Source organism: Lygodium microphyllum, chromosome 3 (assembly GCF_053477565.2).
Source record: "Lygodium microphyllum isolate KBCC chromosome 3, Lygodium_microphyllum_v1.1.10, whole genome shotgun sequence".
Taxonomy (NCBI): Eukaryota; Viridiplantae; Streptophyta; class Polypodiopsida; order Schizaeales; family Lygodiaceae; genus Lygodium; species Lygodium microphyllum.
In genome coordinates, this window is record NC_141137.1 from 188814114 (window position 1) to 188834541 (window position 20428).

Here is a 20428-nt window from a genome sequence, read left to right on the forward strand (position 1 = left end):
GATGTTTATGCATACATATATTTATGGTGACCTTTGAAGCTTGGATTTGAGCTTTGTTGGATGTATTTGGGTGTTAGCCATTTTCTTGATACATGGCATTGATGTTCATGCATACATATATTTATGGTGACCTTTGAAGCTTGGATTTGAGCTTAGTTGGATGTATTTGGGTGTTAGCCATTTTCTTCATTGATTCTTCACTTGCAAATTGGAGATATATTAGATATATATGTTCTTGGATGTATCATTGATGCACTTGGGCTTCTCAGATGTTATGTGCTTGATGTATTGAGCTTTGTTATACTCTTGGACATTTTGGATTTATTTCTAGTGGGACTCATTCGTATTTATATTGTAGAGCTTGGTTCTTTGAGTGAGTGGGAGACTCTTTATGCTCTATTGGTTTATGCTACATTGTTCGTTGTAGAGATTCATGATTTTGGGTTGGTTTGCTTTTGAGCTTGAGTACCTTATACCTATCATTGCCAGTGGGTTGTCAATGATGGTGGATACTTTTACCATTATGCATAGTCATTGCATTGAGTTCTTCAAGATTTACCTTTCCTTTACCTTCTCTCTTATTAGCATCCTTATTCTTATTCTTCTTATCCCTTTACTCTCACTTCCATTTGTAAGAATCCTTCTTAATACTATCTATTTTATCACAATGGAAGTATTCAATGTTTTTCTTGGACATGGATTTATTGCGTGACCATTCACATTCCTAGTTCTTGCCTTGGTACTATTTTCTACCTCTTTCTTCTTGAGTCGCCAATGCTTGACCATTTCTTATTGGTCCATGTATTACTAATTAGACTTCAACTCACCATTTGTTGGGGTAAAGGCGCCTCCGCCGTGCCGCCCCGTGTATTACTACACTGACAGTACCCACCACTGCACACTGTAGGTGGCAGGCGCCCGTCACGTCACTTTATTCTTTCCATTCATTTTTTAGTGACTAGTAAATAAAGGAAGGCCCGGTCACACATTGTGACTGTTGGAGTTCCCATTTCTTGTCTCTCTCTTTCTTGCTCTTGCTCTCCCGCCATAGCTCGCGTGCAAGCTTCAATCCTTCTCACCTTTCAACTGGTATCAGAGCTTGGCTTCCTCTTGTTCGAGCTCAACTTGGTGCTTCTCTACCTTCGCATCGACTCCCTTCATGCATTGGATCTCCATCCCGGTAGCCATATCCGATCTCCCCGAGCTCCCGTCACTCCCCGGCTTCCCGAGCACCTTCCCGGCCTATTGAGGCACCTTCAAGGCATTGGTACTGAGGTATTTGATCATTCTTTCAGGGTTTTATTTCAGTCTACAGGTTGCAAACAGCAAGGGCAGCCATGGCTTCAAACCCTTGAAGCTTATTCCCCTCATATTGTGCCTTACACCTATCAAGGCTCAAAGAGGCTTGTCATAGGCCTTTGATAGGCCCTTCTTGAGCCCCCCATTACCCCCTTTTCAGCCCATGTGGAGCAGCAGCAAGTTCAGCACCAACAGGGCAGATTGCACCATTTTTTTTCAGGATGTTAGCACTCGTCTACTTCAGCTCCACACTTTGCCATTGCTTCTTGCTCTCTACCTTGATCAAGAGGGCTATTAGACTTCATGTTTGATGTCATTCAAGCTTTGGGCATTGGTCTTGATCATTCGGGGCTGCTTTCTTCAGATTTGGGACTGTCATAAATTGTCATAACAGACTGAAAATAGGGCAGCACCATTGGCATTAGCATTTGTTGCTTATACTCCATTCCGATTGTGCTATTTGATGCCCGTATGCGGTTTACATGATGCCTAGTGCCTTGGGAATGTATGCACATGATTATGGTATGATTTTGGCCTGAAATATTGGCTGATTTGGGACTATTATTTACTGTTATACAGTGTTGGAAACAGGGCAGCCACACTTGGCATTGGCATTTGATGCTTATACTCTACTCCGGTTACCTTGTTTGATGCCCGTATGCGGTCTACATGATGCCTAATGTCTTGGGAATGTATGCATTTGATTTGCCCATGATTTGGCATTGTTTTTGGGCTGGAAATTGACAGTTTTGGACTATTTAGAGCTGTTGTACATGAGCGGGCTGAAGCTCATTTGTCACATGTATTGCTTCTCTATCGATACCGGATGTATGCTATGGGTTATGTCATGATGTATTACACTTTGGGGATCGACTTCGAACTCATGATCGTGATTTCGGAATGCTTTTGAGCATCGCATTTGCTCCATTGTTATTGGTTTGTCATTGGCAATTTGGTCAACTTGTCTGGCATTTGGGCCGCTTATGCCTATTGTCTGTACTTGACGGATAAGCTCTATGCATTACATGCTTTGGTCCGTGGTTGATGCCTCTTAGTTCGTCCATGCTTGACAGATATTTTGGAGCTCCGATTTGGATGTTTTGAGTACTTCCGACTCACAGGGATATTGATTTGGCTTGCTACTGGATGTATTGACTTCACAGAGATCTTGCCATTGGGATTATGTCTTGCTTAGTGGTTGCTACATCAGTTGCTTCATGTATGTCATGCTCTTGGGAAGCGTATGACGCATTGACTTGGTCACTTGTCACTGGTACTTTGTCTTGGGTTGCTTGAGCCCTTAACTCGATTGTATGCCTTTTGTGCCAGTGGGAGCATCTTGCATGCTTACTTGACCTTGAGCAGGGATTACATGCTATTAGAGCAGTCTATGTCATTGAGCAGTTATAGATGTATTGAGACTTTGGGATTATACTCCGACAATTGGATGTTGCATTGAGTATATGTCTTGGTTCATAGGATGCTTATAAGCTGAGTCTCAATTTTGGATCCGCTTTCTTTTGAGTAGACACCTATTTGTGTTAGGTTTTGGCAGTTGGTTCTACATTTTGCCTAGATTGTCTGGGGTGTGCCTCTTACTGGCAGATGCTATTTGACATCTCTCGGTGTTATGCTCATGTATTTACACTGTCATTTGGCTTTGCTTTGTCCTCTTTATGCCGGCTTTGGACCTAGCATTGTTTAGTTGACATTAGATCCAGTTTTGGGACAGTTTGCTCTCATTATTGCAATTCTGAAATTTATTACAGCAACCATTTATTGGTGGACTGAGCAGTATTTTTAATGCTAAAATATCCTGATTTGGTGTACCGCACCTAGTACTAAGTGGGCAGCATCTTTTGGCACACTTTTCTCGCCATTTGGAGCTCATTTCAGTGGATTTTGGGCATTTTCTGCAGCAGTAAAACAACCAGCAGTTTTACATTGTCTGTACATTTCCAGCCTGCATTATGGCATCCTCTTCGACTGATAATGCCATATTTAACATCATAAAGTTGGATGGTACCAACTACTCTTATTGGAAGAGTCAAATTTGGCAGGTCTTGGTGCAGAAATCTCAGATTAAGCCACTTCGGTTGAGTGGGGAGTAGCCTGAAACTATGGACAATTATGACTGGCTTGAACTTGATGAGCTATGCAAGTCCACGATTGTATTGTCTCTCACTGAACAGGTACATTATAATATATTTGAGGAAGCATAGAGTGCATGGGAGCTATGGAATAAGATCAAGAATCTTTATGATAAGAAAAGTCCGACGAGTCAGATGTACTGGTTGAAGCAGCTTATGGATCTGCGCATGAAGGATAATGCGACTATGTCTGCTCACTTGAGCCAGTTCCATGCTATACTGAAGAACCTGACTTCGCAGGATATCACCTTTGGAGAGGAAGTAACTCCTCTTTTCTTGCTTGGGACTCTGAATGAGTCATGGGATGTATTCTGCACTGCACTATGTGCCTCTAGTGCTACTCTGAAACTGAATGATGTTGAGAGTGCTCTTCTGCAGGAAGAGGTTAATCGCAAAAACTTGGATGCCTCTCGTGTTTCACATGCTTTGACAGTTAGAGTCAGGAATGATAGGAATGAACGTGGGAATGGCCGTGGTCATGACTCTCAGAAGGGTCGATCTAAATCTCGTGGAAAGTCGCGTAGTAAGTCCCGTGGGCGCAACGCTAATATCACTTGTCATCATTGTGGAAAAAAGGGCCATATCAGACCACAGTGTCATGAGTTGCGCAATGAGAAGTGCAAGGATAAGGGGAAAGAGAAAGTGCAGGAGAAGTCCTCTGATCGCAGCATAGTATCTGCGAAGTCCGACGTCAAGATTGAAGAAATTAATCTCACGCAGACCGAGGATTCCGATGGTAGCGATGAGTTCATACTTGTAGCTAGTTCTTCTGATGCCTCACACTTGACTGAGACACCTAGTATGTATGCACAGTGTTGGTTATTGGATTCAGGTGCGTCCTTCCATGTGACAACTTACCGTGAGTGGTTTCACTCTTACCGTACTGTATCAGGATCAGTCAGACTTGGAGATGACAGGTCTCTTGATATTGTGGACTGTGGAGATATTCAGTTACAGTTTTCCACTGGCAGTTCCTTTTTGCTCAGGGATGTACGTCATATACCTGCACTTACGCGCAGTCTTATGTCTGCAGGACAGTTGGATGATGCAGGGTTTCATGTCTGTTTTGGGGATTTTGCCTGGAAGATTACCAGAGGCAGACTTGTGCTTGCTAGAGGCGCCAAGACTGGCAGCCTCTATCCTCTTGTTGTATCTGGGTCTTCTGTAGACCATGTTTTGGCAGTGGGTTCTATCCCACATGTATCACTTTGGCATGCCCGTTTGGGGCATATGTCTTTGAAGGGAATGAAAATGTTATCTTGTTTGCAGTATCTTCCGCCTTTGGACTATGCACGTTTTGACTCGTGTGATCATTGTCTTTATGGTAAGTAGAATAGGTCTACGCATAAGAAATCAGGTAGGCCATGCATGAGTGAGCCCTTGGCTTTGGTGCATTCAGATATTTGTGGGCCCATGCCGTGTATGTCTATGGGTGGCGCGAAGTACTTTGTTACCTTCATTGATGATTTTTCTAGGAAAGTGTGGGCTTATCCCATAAAGCAAAAGTCCGATGTCTTAGAAGTCTTTCAGCATTGGCTTGCTCTTGTTGAGAACCAGATTGGGTATAGGCTGAAATGCCTTAGGACTGACAATGGGGGAGAATATGTCTCACGTGCTTTTGAGCAGTTTTGTGATGACAGGGGTATTAAGCGTCAGCTGACCGCTACTTACACCCCCGCCCAGAGTGGTTTGGCTGAGCGCATGAATAGGAATATTCAGGAGCGTGTCCGCTCTATGCTTAGCCATGTAGGCCTACCACAGAGCTTTTGGGCTGAGGCAGTTAGTACGGCAGTGCATGTCATAAACAGATCGCCTTCTAGTGGATTGGATTTCCAGGTTGTAGAGGAAGTTTGGGCTGGTAAGCCACCCTCTTATGCGCATCTTCGTGCCTTTGGATGTGAGGCATTCTACCATGTGCCCAAGGACAAGAGGAGTAAGTTGGATCCAAAGAGCATTAAATGCATCTTTCTTGGTTATGGTGATTCAGGAGAGATGGGCTATCGCCTATGGGATCCGCAGGCGCAGAAAATAGTAGGCAGCCATGATGTAGTCTTCCATGAAGACAAGATGCACAAGCAACCTGAGAAAGTGGTTGAGATCCACAGAGTGATCTTTCAGGAGGAGCCTCGAGCTCCTGCATAGCCAGTTGGACAGCCTACAGCTGCAGAAGATGCTCATGGTCAGGGTGTTGGACAGGCAGCTGGGCAGGCAGCAGAGCCTGCAGTGAGACGGTCTACTAGAGACAGACGTCCACCTGATAGATTTTAGCCCTCTATGCATTATATTTTGGTTACATATGCAGGAGAGCCTTTCACTTATAATGAGGCTATGCGCAGGGGTGACAGTCACTCCTGGGAGAGGGCTATGCAGTCTAGATCGACTCCTTGCATAAGAATGAGACTTGGGATTTGGTTGCCTTGCCTAAGGGCAAGAAGGCTTTGCCATGCAAGTGGGTGTACAAGCTGAAAAGTACCCCTGGACACCCCAGGCCGGCATACAAGGCTAGATTGGTAGCAAAGGGTTTTAAGCAGGAGCATGGTGTAGACTTTGATGAGGTCTTTTCTCCTGTGGTTAAGATGACCACCCTGCGCTTGGTCTTGGCTTTGGTTGCTTAGCTTGACTTAGATCTATATCAGATGGATGTCAAGACGGCTTTCTTACATGGGGACTTGCATGATGAGATCTATATGGAGCAGCCTAAGGGCTTTGCAGAACCTGGCAGGGAGCACCTAGTGTGCAAGTTGAAGAAAAGTCTTTATGGCTTGAAGCAGGCACCTAGGGAATGGTATCATAAGTTTGATGCCTTTATGCAGTCATCACAGGGCTACAGCAGGAGTGCTATGGATCTGTGTCTTTACACGAAGAAAGCCCGTGATGGTTCATTGCTTATTTTGGTACTCTATGTGGATGATATGCTGATAGCAGGGAAAGCTCATGATGAGCTAGATGCTCTTAAATCTCAGCTGAAGAAGAGCTTTGAGATGAAGGATTTGGGACAGGCCTCTCACATACTTGATATGCGCATTAGACGCGACAGGCATCAGGGACTCCTCTACTTGTCACAGAGGGAGTATATTCATAAAGTCCTTGAGCGCTTCCGCATGCAGGACGTAAAGCCTATTGGCTGTCCATTGCCTTCTTATGTGAAGGTATCACAGGCCGATTGTCCGCAGACAGATGAGCAGAGGGCCGAGATGGCCCAGATCCCTTATGCTTCAGCCGTGGGCGGTTTGATGTATGCCATGATAGCCACTCATCCAGATATTGCCTTTGCAGTTGGTGTTGTGGCACGCTATATGGCTACACCTGGTAAGAATCCCTTGTACCTATGTACAGTTGTACTGTCTTTTTCTTTTCTTTTCTCTCTCACTGGGGCAGATTCGCCTTTAAGTGGGAGGTTGTTGGGGTAAAGGCGCCTCCGCCGTGCCGCCCCGTGTATTACTACAGTGACAGTACCCGCCACTGCACACTGTAGGTGGCGGGCGCCCGTCACGTCACTTTATTCTTTACATTCATTTTTTAGTGACTAGTAAATAAAGGAAGGCCCGGTCACACATTGTGACTGTTGGAGTTTCCATTTCTTGTCTCTCTCTTTCTTGCTCTTGCTCTCCCGCCATAGCTCGCGTGCAAGCTTCGATCCTTCTCACCTTTCACCATTTGGAGCTAAATTACTAATAGTTGTGCTAAAAGTATCCCATGATGTAGGCTAAGTGTAGCCTAATGATGGATTTGGTCAATGCATCAAAGCATTGACCAATTATCTTCAAACATGTATATTGGTTTTCCATCTATGCCTCTTATGAGCCTTAACTACTTCTTCTAAATAAGGACACTTAGATCTGCTCCTTCCACAAACTAAATTAGTAACATTAAACTTCGTGATGTTATATTGTTTCCTATCCATTGTAGATTGTTTCTAGCAGTTTGTCACATTGGTTACTAATACACAATAACTTATATGCAACATCTCTATAGTGGACACTATAATCCTTGACATGTTTTGCAGTTTTGGAACTTGTACAAAATTATAGAAAAAGATAAAATAACATGTGTAGCACTTACAAGTCAAAAATAGAGCCCAAAATAGTCTCAAATAAAAAATCAAGCAGACTGATCTCTTACTAGTTCAATCAATCTCTTCGAGTGTGTTGAATCTCATCCAAACTAGAGACCATGAAGGTTCCTGTTGGCAATGCTTGATGGAGACTCCCTCTCACTTTAATACTAGTTGTTGGAGTTGCAAGGAGAATAAAGATTGCACACACACACACACACACACACACACACACACACACACACACACACACACACACACACACACACACACACACACACACACACACACACACACACACACACACACACACACACACACACACACACACACACACACACACACACACACACACACACACGAGGAGGAGGAGGAGGAGGAGGAGGAGGAGGAGGAGGAGGAAGAAGAAGAAGAAGAAGAAGAAGAAGAAGAAGAAGAAGAAGATGATGATGATGATGATGATGATATGTTTGTGGTGCCTCCAATAGCTCTCTTAGGAAAAACACCTTATTCTCTTATATCACTCCAACAATAAAGAATGAATATGTACATGCATAGTTAGGGTTAGTGAGTAAGATGGGTGATTAGCTACATTGGCCTTTACCCCAACATATATGATCATTCTTTATGATATATTGTGAATAATATCGATTTAGTTTTTATAGCAAAATCCTTGTGGGGTTTGATGCTTTTATTTGTGAAATGGCTATCTAATGAGGTACATGAAGTTGCTAAAAATTTTCTCATTTTTTTTCTTATTGCCAAGAGTTGTTCCTAATTGTAGCCAAAGACTCGATGGTATTTAAGAATGCTAATAATCTCATTGGCATAGCAAAAGAGACTATGGGGTAATATTGATCGAAATATGTTTCAATCAAGGTACTATACAATAGGATACCAATAGCACTCCTCCTAATTAGGGTTCTAGTATAGCCACTAGGCATAGTAGGCATCCCCAAATGCACTATTGCCTAGAAACATTGGGAGCCATAGTACTTCCACTTTTTCTTCTCATGGTTTAAATAGGATTGTATTAAGCAATATCAAAAGACAATGTGTTTCTATGGATGAATGCAATTCTACCATAAAAAGGATTCTCTTTGACTGATCATGCAGAATATTATTCTTCAATAGCATGGCTATTCAAAGTTGGTAATGCACAAATCAATGACTTTATATTTCTCTTACCTATATTAAAGGTTTATTGTGGATAGACTTTCTCCTAAGAAATGTTATAAGTTTTTTTCTTCTTGGCAGGGTAGCCAATTCCTCACCATATCTTTAATGACGTGGTTTTTGGTCGATGCTTCCTTCCATCCATTAAATCTAGGGTATATAAACCAAGATACACTTTTACAAGGTACAAACATTGTTTGCAAAACTAGCATAGGTAATCTAGTGCTTTATAATTTCAAAACTTGAGTCATGTTGGAACCACAAATTTACATATTATGCAAAATAGACCTTTAAAGATGCTTCTAGCCAAAGGCCTCAATCATATTTGCTTGTAGAATAGTTGATATGATAGAAGCTAAGGATGATTTAAAAAAAAAAACGGTTTTTGGAATTTTGACAAATGCTTAATATTAATGGGCCAAACATGTTATTCCAATTTGATAATTACCTTGACAACGAATTGTTGTCCATGAGCTACTCCAGCTTAACAAATATCCAATGGCCTGCCCGTGTTCCCTAGATAGCACTTCAAAGCTTCCTTGCCTCCACATTTGGTTAATCCTAAATGGTGAGTTGATATTCTTGAATGTTTTATCTCAAAATCTTTGATTCTCTTGTCAAAGAAAGAGACTCTTTGATAGCCTTGGTAAGAGCAAGTTTCTTGAAATCAAGGTGTCTCTCACTTGATGGAGCACATGGACTGCTACCTCTGTTGAGGCAAGCAATGGACCTACCAGTTGGAGACCATGAAGAGTCCTAGTATACTACATTGGAAGGAATTAAAATGCCTTTAATAGGTGCATTAGGAACATTGCCCATTGTTAGAGCCAATAATTTTTGTGTGGAGGTTCAATATGTGTTTATAATATGCCAATATTATGTGGAATTCTCTCCCAAGATCATGTCAAAGCAAGGACCCAGTTGGTGATGCCCATAGAATAGAAAAGAAAGGAGCTTTCATTGCCCTAAGATGAGTTGCTCCTACCAATCAACAATTCAAAAACTATGCAACATCATAGAAACCCACACAAAATGATTGCATAGTCTATATAAAGAGAGAATACATCATTATTTGGCCAAAAATATTCATTTTTGTGTGCTTTAATAGTGCCCAAGATAGGGAAAACCTTGTTTAGCTATCCCAATTTAACATTATTTTTTCATGATTTGCTTGAATACTATTTGTGAGAGTCTTCACATATATTTAAGCACACTCAAAGTCATGGCCATTAAAATTTCTCATTGTAAGTTCACGAAGAAACTTTTTACTAAAGAAAGAGGGTTTGTCATGTGGTTGTTTGTTTGTTGATTTGGCCTATTTGTTTGCTTGTGGATAATAGGTTGCTAACTTTCTATGGATGATCAAGAACGTAGAGAGAAGTTGTTGCACTACTTTCTTTATAAAATGTGTTCCTCAATCAATCAAAATTTCTATTAGGTATCCAAACCTCAATATCAACAACTCTCACATGAATTTAACTACTGTTCTTTTTTTCCTTATGGCATGTGCCTTGGCCCATTTTTTCATATAGTTAGTGGTGGTGACTATGACATATTTTGCTTGCGAATATTGTGCAGGAAGGTTGATAGGTCCCACGAAGTCAATTTCCCATTTCTCAAAGGGTTGACAGTAGGCAAGTACTAGCACAATCTCCATTTTGTATTTCTTTATGGAAACTTTTATTCTATGACATTTGTCACAATATTTCCCAAATCGTCCTACAACCTTGAATAATGTTGGGCACCATAGTTGGGATTGAAAAATCTTTCACATCGTGGTTGTGGCATTGAAGTATCCTCTAAGTATATTTTGGCATGTGCTTGTTGCAACACATTTTCAATTTCATGCTCACATACACATCTTCTTAACAATCCAACTTGCCCTAGCCTACACAACTATCATGCGATTCGTTGTTGATAAGGCTTCGTATTTATGAGTAAATGTGCAAGTTTAGCCTTTTCTATAGGTTGTTTAGGTAGTTCCTTTGTTAATATATCAACAATATCATTTTTCCAATAGGCCATTGGGTTTGCCTGAAAATCTTGAGCCTCTTGCTGCAAAATAGACAATTGGGAATGTCACTAAATTGATTGCTTATTACACATTCTCTATTTAAAAAAAAATTATGTCAATAAATTAATGACTCACTTTTCTTTAAGTGTTGATGATGATCTAGCATGGCCATGAGACCATTTAGAGACCAGTATTCCTAGTGCATCACTTAATGGGGTGATCAGAGCACTATGACGCGGATATTTGGTACATGCAGTACAAGTTATGAAGGGGGAAAAGAAGTGTTTGCCAAGTGTAAGAGTGTACACAAGAACCAAGGAGTTACACATAAATGAAGATGGATTAAGTTCTAAGAAGAGGAAGTGCATTAGCATTGTGTATATGTATTTATGTGTGCATCCAGGGATGCTTGTGAACATTTACTTGTGTGTAATGAGCATTGCATTCATTTAGGGTCATCCTCTCCCTTACAAGTCAAGGTTTAAGGTCTTTTCTTTCATTTACTTGTGGGGAGAGAAGTGATTTTCTCTTTCTAAGGTCTAAAATGACACAAGCTTTTGTGTAGAAGTTAATCTTAAGGTTGAGGCCCAAGGCAATTTAATGAACTCTCCTTAAGATGGTTGCACGGACCACAAGTTAAGAGTACAGTTTGAGAAGTTGTTCTTTTTAAAAAAGACATGGTGAACCCATTTTTAAAATATCTTGTGATAGAAAGACGATCTCTAAAAATGGGCCATTTGGGTTATCGAAAATAACGAGATCTACAACTTTCATGTTGGACGTTTTTTCATCTAAGCAATACACAGAGAGATATCTCGAAATTGGTGCTATAGAGTAGGTCCTGGAACAACCACATCTTGCATGAAGATCAACTCAAGTCTCTCTCCAAGAAAAGAAGCTCTTCAAAGCCTATAAAAGAGGAGGCTCTCCTTGGGTGTGAGAGAGGTGAAGGAAGCATTACTTTGCATGCATCCAAGAGGAGAAGAGAAGGTGCAAGTGTTGCAAAAGCTCTGCTAAAATCAAGTGCTACGGAAGCTCTAGTGAAATCAAGTTCCAAGAGGAGAAGAGAAGGTGCAAGTGCTGTGGAGCTCTGCTGAAATCAAGTTCCAAGAGGAGAAGAGAAGGTGCAAGTGCTACGGAAGCTCTACTAAAATCAAGTTCCCAGAGAAGAAGATAAGGTGCAAGTGTTGTGGAAGCTCTGTTGAGATCAAGCGCCAAGAGGAGAGCCCTACACATATTGTGTAGGAGAGAAGGAGACTCAAAAGAAGGATCGAAAGGTGCCAACTTCCAAGTTGTGCACGTGTTAGCCAATTGTATACCGTGCAAGAAATTGTGATCTTGTTTCCAAGATCTACAAATAAGAACTGGTTTATGTGTAACAGAGAAGCTTGCTCCTTGTCAATAATATAACTCCACAAGGGGGGGGGGGGGACTGGCCCATCTTCCAGTCCCTAGTGTGTTGTCAATCTCTCTCTCTCTCTACAATTTTCTTTTCTCTCATATATTCTCTCTCTGCACTAACATAATATTCACTATATATATTTTAAGTATATAAGAAAGTTGAGCGTGTATCTCGGACCTTATAACAGGGAATTAGGAAGATCATTATCAATTCCAATTGCCTTTTTCCACTTGTCACTATAAATATATGCTCTGCAATATAATGTTGCTTGCTTGTCCTCATAACAACATCGAAGTCAAATTCTAGTAACAACACAATAACCATCATCTTGCAGCGCATCCTATGTGCATGAATTATTTAAAAATACAACAAGGCTTGATGGTCTACAAAGAAGGTAAAAAGGGTGGCAAGGAGGTAATAGCAAGGATCATGCCAAGTCCCTCATGTTCTATGGTGAAATAATTCCTTTTAGTTTTTGTGAGCTACCGACTAGCAAAGCTCATGGAAAGTCCATGTTGTGTTCTCCTAGCTAGCAAATCACTGCTCGAATAGTGAATTTGGATGCATCAATGCACACATGGAATGTTACCTTCTAGTCAAGGGCTCGTAGGATAGGTGCATTGATTAGAGCCATTAACATAAACCATCTTGAGAGAAGTAAGGTAGTCAGAGTGACATGTGAGGTCTTGCTCGGTGTTAGGCCGTTAGGCGATTGTGCCATGTTCGAGCACTTAATCCTCAAATTCCTGTAAATCCTCATCGCTTCTTCTCAATCTGTTGACAATATGTTCAGTTTTGCATTCAAGACTCTTTCTGAGCATTACAAGTCTTTGGGAAATTTTACGATCATTGTGGACGAAGCACATCCAAGTTCCAAGTGGATACTTCCTAAGCTAAGTGCTGCACATAACTATGATGAGAAATAGTTATTGAGGTTTAAGGCTTCTACCGTGTATATAGAAGACCAAGGAATATTAACTATTGGTGACACATTAGCCGAAGATCAACATGTTAATTTACTAGACTTAGTATTAGCCAAAATCCAAAAACATCAACACAAGAAAGATTATCCTTACTTACATTTAGGATATATTGCAATTGGCATAATCCCACTTTTCCGTCGAGGTCTTAATGTTTCATGTATGGTGGCTATTCTTGATACTAGACATCTTTCCTTACAAGATATGATAGTTGGAGCTGCAGTATCTCCCTTGTCCAATGGATCTATCTTCTTTGAACTCTGCCCCAATATGTAATAGCTATGGATGATCCCTATTTAGCTAAACTTCTAATGTTACATATTAGAACAATGGGTTTGCAAATGAAAGCCTCATCTGCCCATCTAGCTATCCAATATAGAATGGTGTTTAGGTGTATGTCTCTTGCTATTCCTAGAGTGGTTGAAGGAGTTAATTACTCAAAAGATAAAGGTCAAACAATCATCATGAAGTCAGATGAAATCACACAATGCTTTCTTCCTGATTGTGTTAATTGATCTGCCTCATCAATGGCAATTGGATATTTCTTCCTTGAAGAAAAAAGAACTCCTGCCTCCCAGGATTATCAAAGTGCAAAATATAAAAGGCAAAACTCTTCATCTGCCACATCATAATGTTCATGAACTTCCAGTTCCAGAAAATACAGTGATGACCAAGATACCTCCACAACCTCAACTAAAGGTTTGTCCTTCATAGAGAGCCAATGTTTTAAAATTCCATACACATCCTTGTCAGCATGATTAGATTGTACATGGACTTTTTCAACACTGCAAAAAGCTCATAGAACATGCTTCTTCTTCTACAATTATTAATGTCATCCAAGAATTTGAGTATGAGCATCATCAATATTAGGCTGCCCCCTATCTAAGACCCCAAGATGCTTCTTCTTGGACAATAGAATTATTGTTGAGAAATAAGAAATGATGTATGCTCCAAGAAGAGATGTCCTGAATCCCATATGCACAGTGAGGATAGTGGAGAAGCTGAAAAGCTATAAAAGCATCTACTTGGTTCACTTTTTTAATAAAATGCTATTGTACTTTGTACTTAGAGTCTGTAACTCTATCCACTCAAGATTGTGTTTATGAGTCCAAGCTAATCTATCTTGGAACCCAATTCACTTGAGTGAAAGTCTGTGTCTAGTTCATCAGTATTCATGTCTCTTGCTTACGAGTTCAAGCCTCCATAGCTAAACTGTGTTCAAGATCCATGTTTGTCAACATGGTATCAGAGCCATGGTGAGCTTAGTTTAGCTCTTCTCCCTACTTCTCCAACTCATAGCTCTAGCTCAGGACAAGTGTTTGAGTTCATCTTTTACTTTATTCTCACACACCTCTTCTTGGCCACCATAACCAAATTGCACCTACCTTCAATTGAGCACTTAAATCTCATCATATAGGTGATTTCAGCTCAAGGTGTCTCCTGGGAAACTCTTCCTCTACTCCTAGCGCAGCTTCGTGTCACATCAAAGTGTGGCATTGCTCATTGTGGAGCTCGGCATTATGAGAATTTGACCTCACTATCCTGTTTGCACCAGATCTCGATCATACTGTTGTCACCAATCACACAGTCTGTGATCTACCCTATGAGCATAGGGCTTTTGAAGCTCACTATGCAAGCCTACTCCCCATGCAATATCTTGTGCAATGGTCAACTTGTTGAGCTGCACGAGCTGAAAGAACAGTCGGAGTTCAGAAACCCTAGAGGAAGCCATAGCCATAAACTTGAAAAGCTTGGCAACCTTGTTTGTTTTTCATTGCCATCATCAATGGTGATTTTGATCACTCTAGCATTACCTTTGAAGTCTAGAAGTGCCCAAGGAAGCTTAAAAATTACCTAGCAAAATCAAGCCCAATATCAAGATCTAGTATATATTGATACTCAACAAGTGCTTCTTGGAACTTAAGGTTTTTTAACTTAATCAAGAGTAAATCATCTTATGATCTCATTTCAACTGCTTCAAAGCCTACTCTTAGTTTGTAATGATTTGAAATTTTTCCAATTCCTTGTAAGTCTCAATCTCACTATAAAAGAACAGACACTACCCGAGTGTCCTCGCTGTAAGACCTCCTTCTAAGATGACTGAATTGGAGCAGATAACAAAGTTTAATGGTGAAGGCTTTCATGCCTAGAAGGAGAAAACCATGTACCATCTCATGAGGAAAGACCTCTGGGATCTCTTTGAGGAAGATGATGTAGATGACAATGCTAAAGAGGAAGATACTACAGAATACCAAGGCATGGAAGAAGATGAACAACAAAGCTCTAGGTATTATTGCCTAGGGTCTATGAGATGATGTATTACACCACATCTTTGGCATCAGGGATGCAAAGAAGCCATGGAAAGAACTTGACAAGATCTTTGGTACACAAGCAAAGAACTCGAATGTAAAATTACTTATGCAGTTTTATAAGTTGGATGTAAAAGACAATTCATCTATGATTGTACACATCAATAAGTTCAAAAGAATATTGATGAGGATGAGGCAATAGCAATGCTACTTGCCAGTGTTAATCACGAACCATATGAGAACCTTGTTTCAACACTAAGTAAATTTCCCAGTCTCTCACTTAAAGATATTGAGCACTCTCTTCTTGATGAAGAGAACAAACAGAAAAACAAAAATGCAAAAGATGGTATCCCATCTAGGGAAAATCTCTTATACACCAAAGGAGCTGTTGGATCCAAAGGAAGAGGTTAAGGATTCAACATTGATAACAAAATTCAGATGACATGTCATTATTGTGGTAAGATTGGCCATATTGCCAGCGAATGTTTTCATAAGAAAAGAGCACAACAGATGTAGAATGACAACCACCAAAGTCAATTCATGAATGAAGAAGAAGAAGAAGATGCTTCCCCTACCATCAATAACTCTGACAAATTGTTTTAAGGAATTTGTTCCCATAGTGGATTTGGTTTTTAAAAACCCTTGCCAAAGATGTAAAGTCTCAAGCTTTATCTTGACTAGGATGCCTATGAGCTAGTCTCCCGGGCCATGTTATCATGTAGGTGGGGCAAAAGCCAGCAAGTGTAGGGACTCAACATTGGGGGGGGTGTTGAGAAATAACAAATGATGTATGCTCCAAGAAGAGATGTCCTGAATCCCATATGCGCAGTGAGGATAGTGGAGAAGCTGGAAAGCTATAAAAGCATGTACTTGGTTCACTTTTTAATAAAATGCTATTGTACTTTGTACTTAGATTCTGTAACTCTATCCACTCAAGATTGTGTTTATGAGTCCAAGCTAATCTATCTTGGAACCTAATTCACTTGAGTGAAAGTCTGTGTCTAGTCATCAGTATTAATGTCTCTTACTTATGAGTTCAAGCCTCCATAGCTAAACTGTGTTCAAGATCCATGTTTATCAACAATTACAAGCTGCAAATTGGACTCATTTAGACCTCACAGGCTTAATTGAGAAGGTTGATACTTTACGATAACTTTGTGATCATATTGTTGTATTATGTCAACAATTGGTTAAAGCCCTAGCAACAAGCTCTTCTACTAGTACTTCTACAACTATACAACTACCTACAACTTCTTCACTAGTTGCAACATCTTCTACACCAAACCGGGCTACATTTTCTACCAAATGACTCCAAAAAGGTTGGAGCTCGTATTTTGCTTCTCCCTCATACAAAAGATTTTATAAACAATGTTTCTAAGATAATTCAGACTATTAAGGAAGTCTATCATCACCAAAAAATGAGCTAACTCAATTAGAAATTTCCATAGTTAGTATGCAAATCTACTACCAAGTATGATGTTGACTTTGGATGCAAACAATGTTCTTGTGGTACCTCTAGTGATAATGGTTCACATCGGTGACATCATTTTTCTTGCCATTAGAAGGACCACAAATTCTACTTCAACAGACAAGATCAAAATTACCAGTCCAAAAAATCACATCGACATCCTCACATACATGGATATGGTAAGTCACGAAGACACTTTAGACATTCTTCTTAGAAGAAATTCTTCTTAGAAGAATGGACAAGAATCCAAAAAAGAGCTTAAATGTTACATTTGTGGAAGCTCTTCACACCTAGCCAATAAGTGTCTAAAGAAAAATACTAAACAGACCAATTCTGCCAAAGCAAACTTGCATTATCTCAGTGATGTTTCCTCTTCATCTTCTTCTTCCTCTGAGGATGAGGATTATTCCTCAGAAATTGAAAGTCACTATTCTTTTGATAGTGATAGTGATACCTCTTGGTACACAGCTGAGGAGGGCAAGAGAATTGAGACTAGATGGACAATGCTTTGTTCCTTTGAATTGCTCTAGATAGCTCTATATTGATCTTGCTTAATGAATCACAAGGGAGGTTATTTATAGGCTTTGATAGTGGAGGCATTCGTGAAGAAGATAAAGTAGCATCTTTTTAGTGGATGCTGAGGTAGCGAGCATTTGCTTGTGCGCTTGGAATAAAATCATGAGATAGTGTTTGGGAGAATATTGTACAATGACTTAAAAAGTGTCAAGGCGGTTGACGTGACAAAAGGTTAGCTATAGTATTTTGGATACCCGGGATATGTTGGAAAGTGACATCAAGGGCATCAAAAAAGAGGGACAACCTTAGTAGGCGTTTATTGCCAATTTCATTAGGTGACTTTTTTGAGAGATAGCTAGGTACATGTTCGGTTCGGATGGTGAAAGGCACAAACTTGACAAAAATATGGAACGCTTATATGGCTTTAATCATTGCTAGAATCTCCCGCTAATATGATGGATAGTTTTGTATGTGCTATTAAAGATTCTTGATGCATATCTACAAGGATGTAAAGTTGGTGGTGATGTAGTTGAATCTTAGTCGCAGGGGAAACCACCTCACCTGGAATCACAAGCATCCATGTAAAGGAGCAGAGGTAGACTAGTAGGTAGGCGAAGGGGAGAAAGCCTTTGGATTAGTGCCTTGATATTTTGGATAGCCAGTGTATGTAAGGATTGCATTTGAAATGACCTTTTCCGAGAAGAGGATACAGATCTTTGGAATATAAAGCCATATTGGGTGTAGATGAATTTACCCAATTTAAACAACCAAGAAATTGTTGTAGATGTTTGACATTTGAAAATACTTCTGGCATAGCCAAGATCTTTGTCAAAACATGATCTTGTAGCTTGATGGTACCTTGGTGAATTTCTAATCCTAGAAATTCAACAGAAGACTAGAATAGTATTGATTTGGTTGGTGAAAGTACCATTCTAGTGTCTTCCACTTCTCTAGCAAATTGATGAAGATGACTAATATGTTCTTTAATAGTTTCTGAAAAAACTAGGATGTCATCTATGTATACCAAACAAAAGGGTAATTTGGAAAACACAAAGTTAGTCCACCCTTGGAAATTGTGTCGAAACAGTTTTGATGCCAAAAGCTAAGACTATCCACTGGTAATGGCCTCGAGGAACACAAAAACCGATTTTATAACGGTCTTCAGTCTTAAGAGGAAGTTGCTAAAAGCCTGATTTAAGGTTGTTAACCCCAACACGAAGAAAGCAAAAGGAACTAGAAAAGACGCAGGGCAAAGGCGGAAAAAAGGTAGCTCGACTGAAGAAAGAAAAGGAGAAAAGGCCAAAAGCGCAAGGGCAACCTTAAAAGTCCAAGGCAAAGGCAAAAGGGGAAAGACGTATTTTAAAATAAAAAGGCGCATCCTGAAATCTTGTAAAAGAGCGCCGGGCTCTCACCTGTGCAATTTGTAAATGTAGATGGGCAGTGGAAAGGAAGCTAGGAAGATAGAAGGACAATGGGAAAAAGGGCATGGGCTACGGCCGGCCATGTAAAAAGGGGAAAAGGGAATGACTGCCTAAAAGGGATTTAGGGTTTTGTATATAAAGTTGAAAAGTGAATGAGAAGCTTATTCTTGTGTGTGGCAAAAAGTAGCTCTCCTCTTCTTCTTGTTCTTCTTGTTCTTGCTTGCTTGAGCTTGTGCTTGAGAGAGGGAGTGTGAGAGTGTGAGGGAGTGAGTGTGTGAGGGTGAGGGACCGAGGATGAGAAGCTCTCAATCTTCTCCTCTCTTCTTCTCTTCTCTTCTCTTCTCTTGTCTTGCTCACGGCGATGGAGCTTGGGGCATGGAGCTTGAGGATGGAGCTTGCTTGAAGCTTGCACTTAGATCGTGGAGCCACCGGAGTGCGCGGGAGATGAGGTAACTCGAACGGCACGGAGGTAAGCTCACTACACCCGTAGATATGGATGGCGCGTCGGCTATGTGAGAGGTAGCCATTAGTGCTCGGCTTGGAACACTTGAAACAATAAGCGGTCCGTGGGTCTTGGCGGTTGAGCGAAAGCTCCCACATTTTCGTTCCGCCCGGGACCAACGGATTCAAGCCTTGAGTGCTTGCGCGCTTCGAATCGAGCATTGGAGTAGGGTTTTCCCCGAACCGGTGCTTGAGGTAGATAGGTAGGAAGCGAGGGGGTTGAAGAGGGTATCCGATCTCCTTGGCAAGTAGGTTTTTTGCTTTCTTGAGATTTATGTTGTGAAATGGAGTGGTATAGGTATTTATTTTGTGATTTGGATGCTTTTAGGATAGAAAAAAAAAACAAAGAAAAAAACAAGCAAACAATAGGGTTCTCTGTTGCTGTATAACAGGCTAAAACAGGGAAACAGGGGATCAAGTTTCTGGGTGAGACATGGACAGGGAACCAGTTGTAAGGTTCTGCAGTGCTGGGAAAGAACCTTAAGAGGCCTGGGAGGCCAGGACAGACCTCATTTCCTTGGTTGGCCTTGTGTGAGAGAGAGAGCTTCTGGTTCACAGGACGAGGAAGTGCTACCCTGGTTTCTAGGCGACAGCGATTCGTGCTGCTCCAGGTGAGTCTGGTGTTTCCCAATAAGTTCTCTAATCAGATCTAGGAAGTCCGTGGTGATTGTGTGCAACAGACAGTAAGGAGGGGTCAGCGCGCGGGAATCGCGCCCGCCACCGATGCAGTTGGACAAACTCGCAATGGTCCGATTCCTAGAATCGGACCACCCGAGTTCTGGAGTCAGACCGTCCGACTCCCAGAATCGGACCGTCCGATTGAGAGTGAGTCGGACCAGTCTGGTCCGATTCTCAGAATCGGACTAGCCCGATCGGACGTGCCACATGGCACTCGGACCACTCAGATTCGGACCAACCCATCCGACTCGGACACTCGGACACTTGGACCACTCGGACCAACCCGTCCGATTTTGAGAATTGGACGCTTGGACCAACCTATCCGACTCGGACACTCGGACCACTCGGACCAATCCATAATCGGGCCACTCAGAATCGGACCAGGCCATTCGAGTCCCAGAATCGGACCAGCTCAGAATCGGACCTGCCAGAATCGGACCACCCTGTCCGATCCGATTCC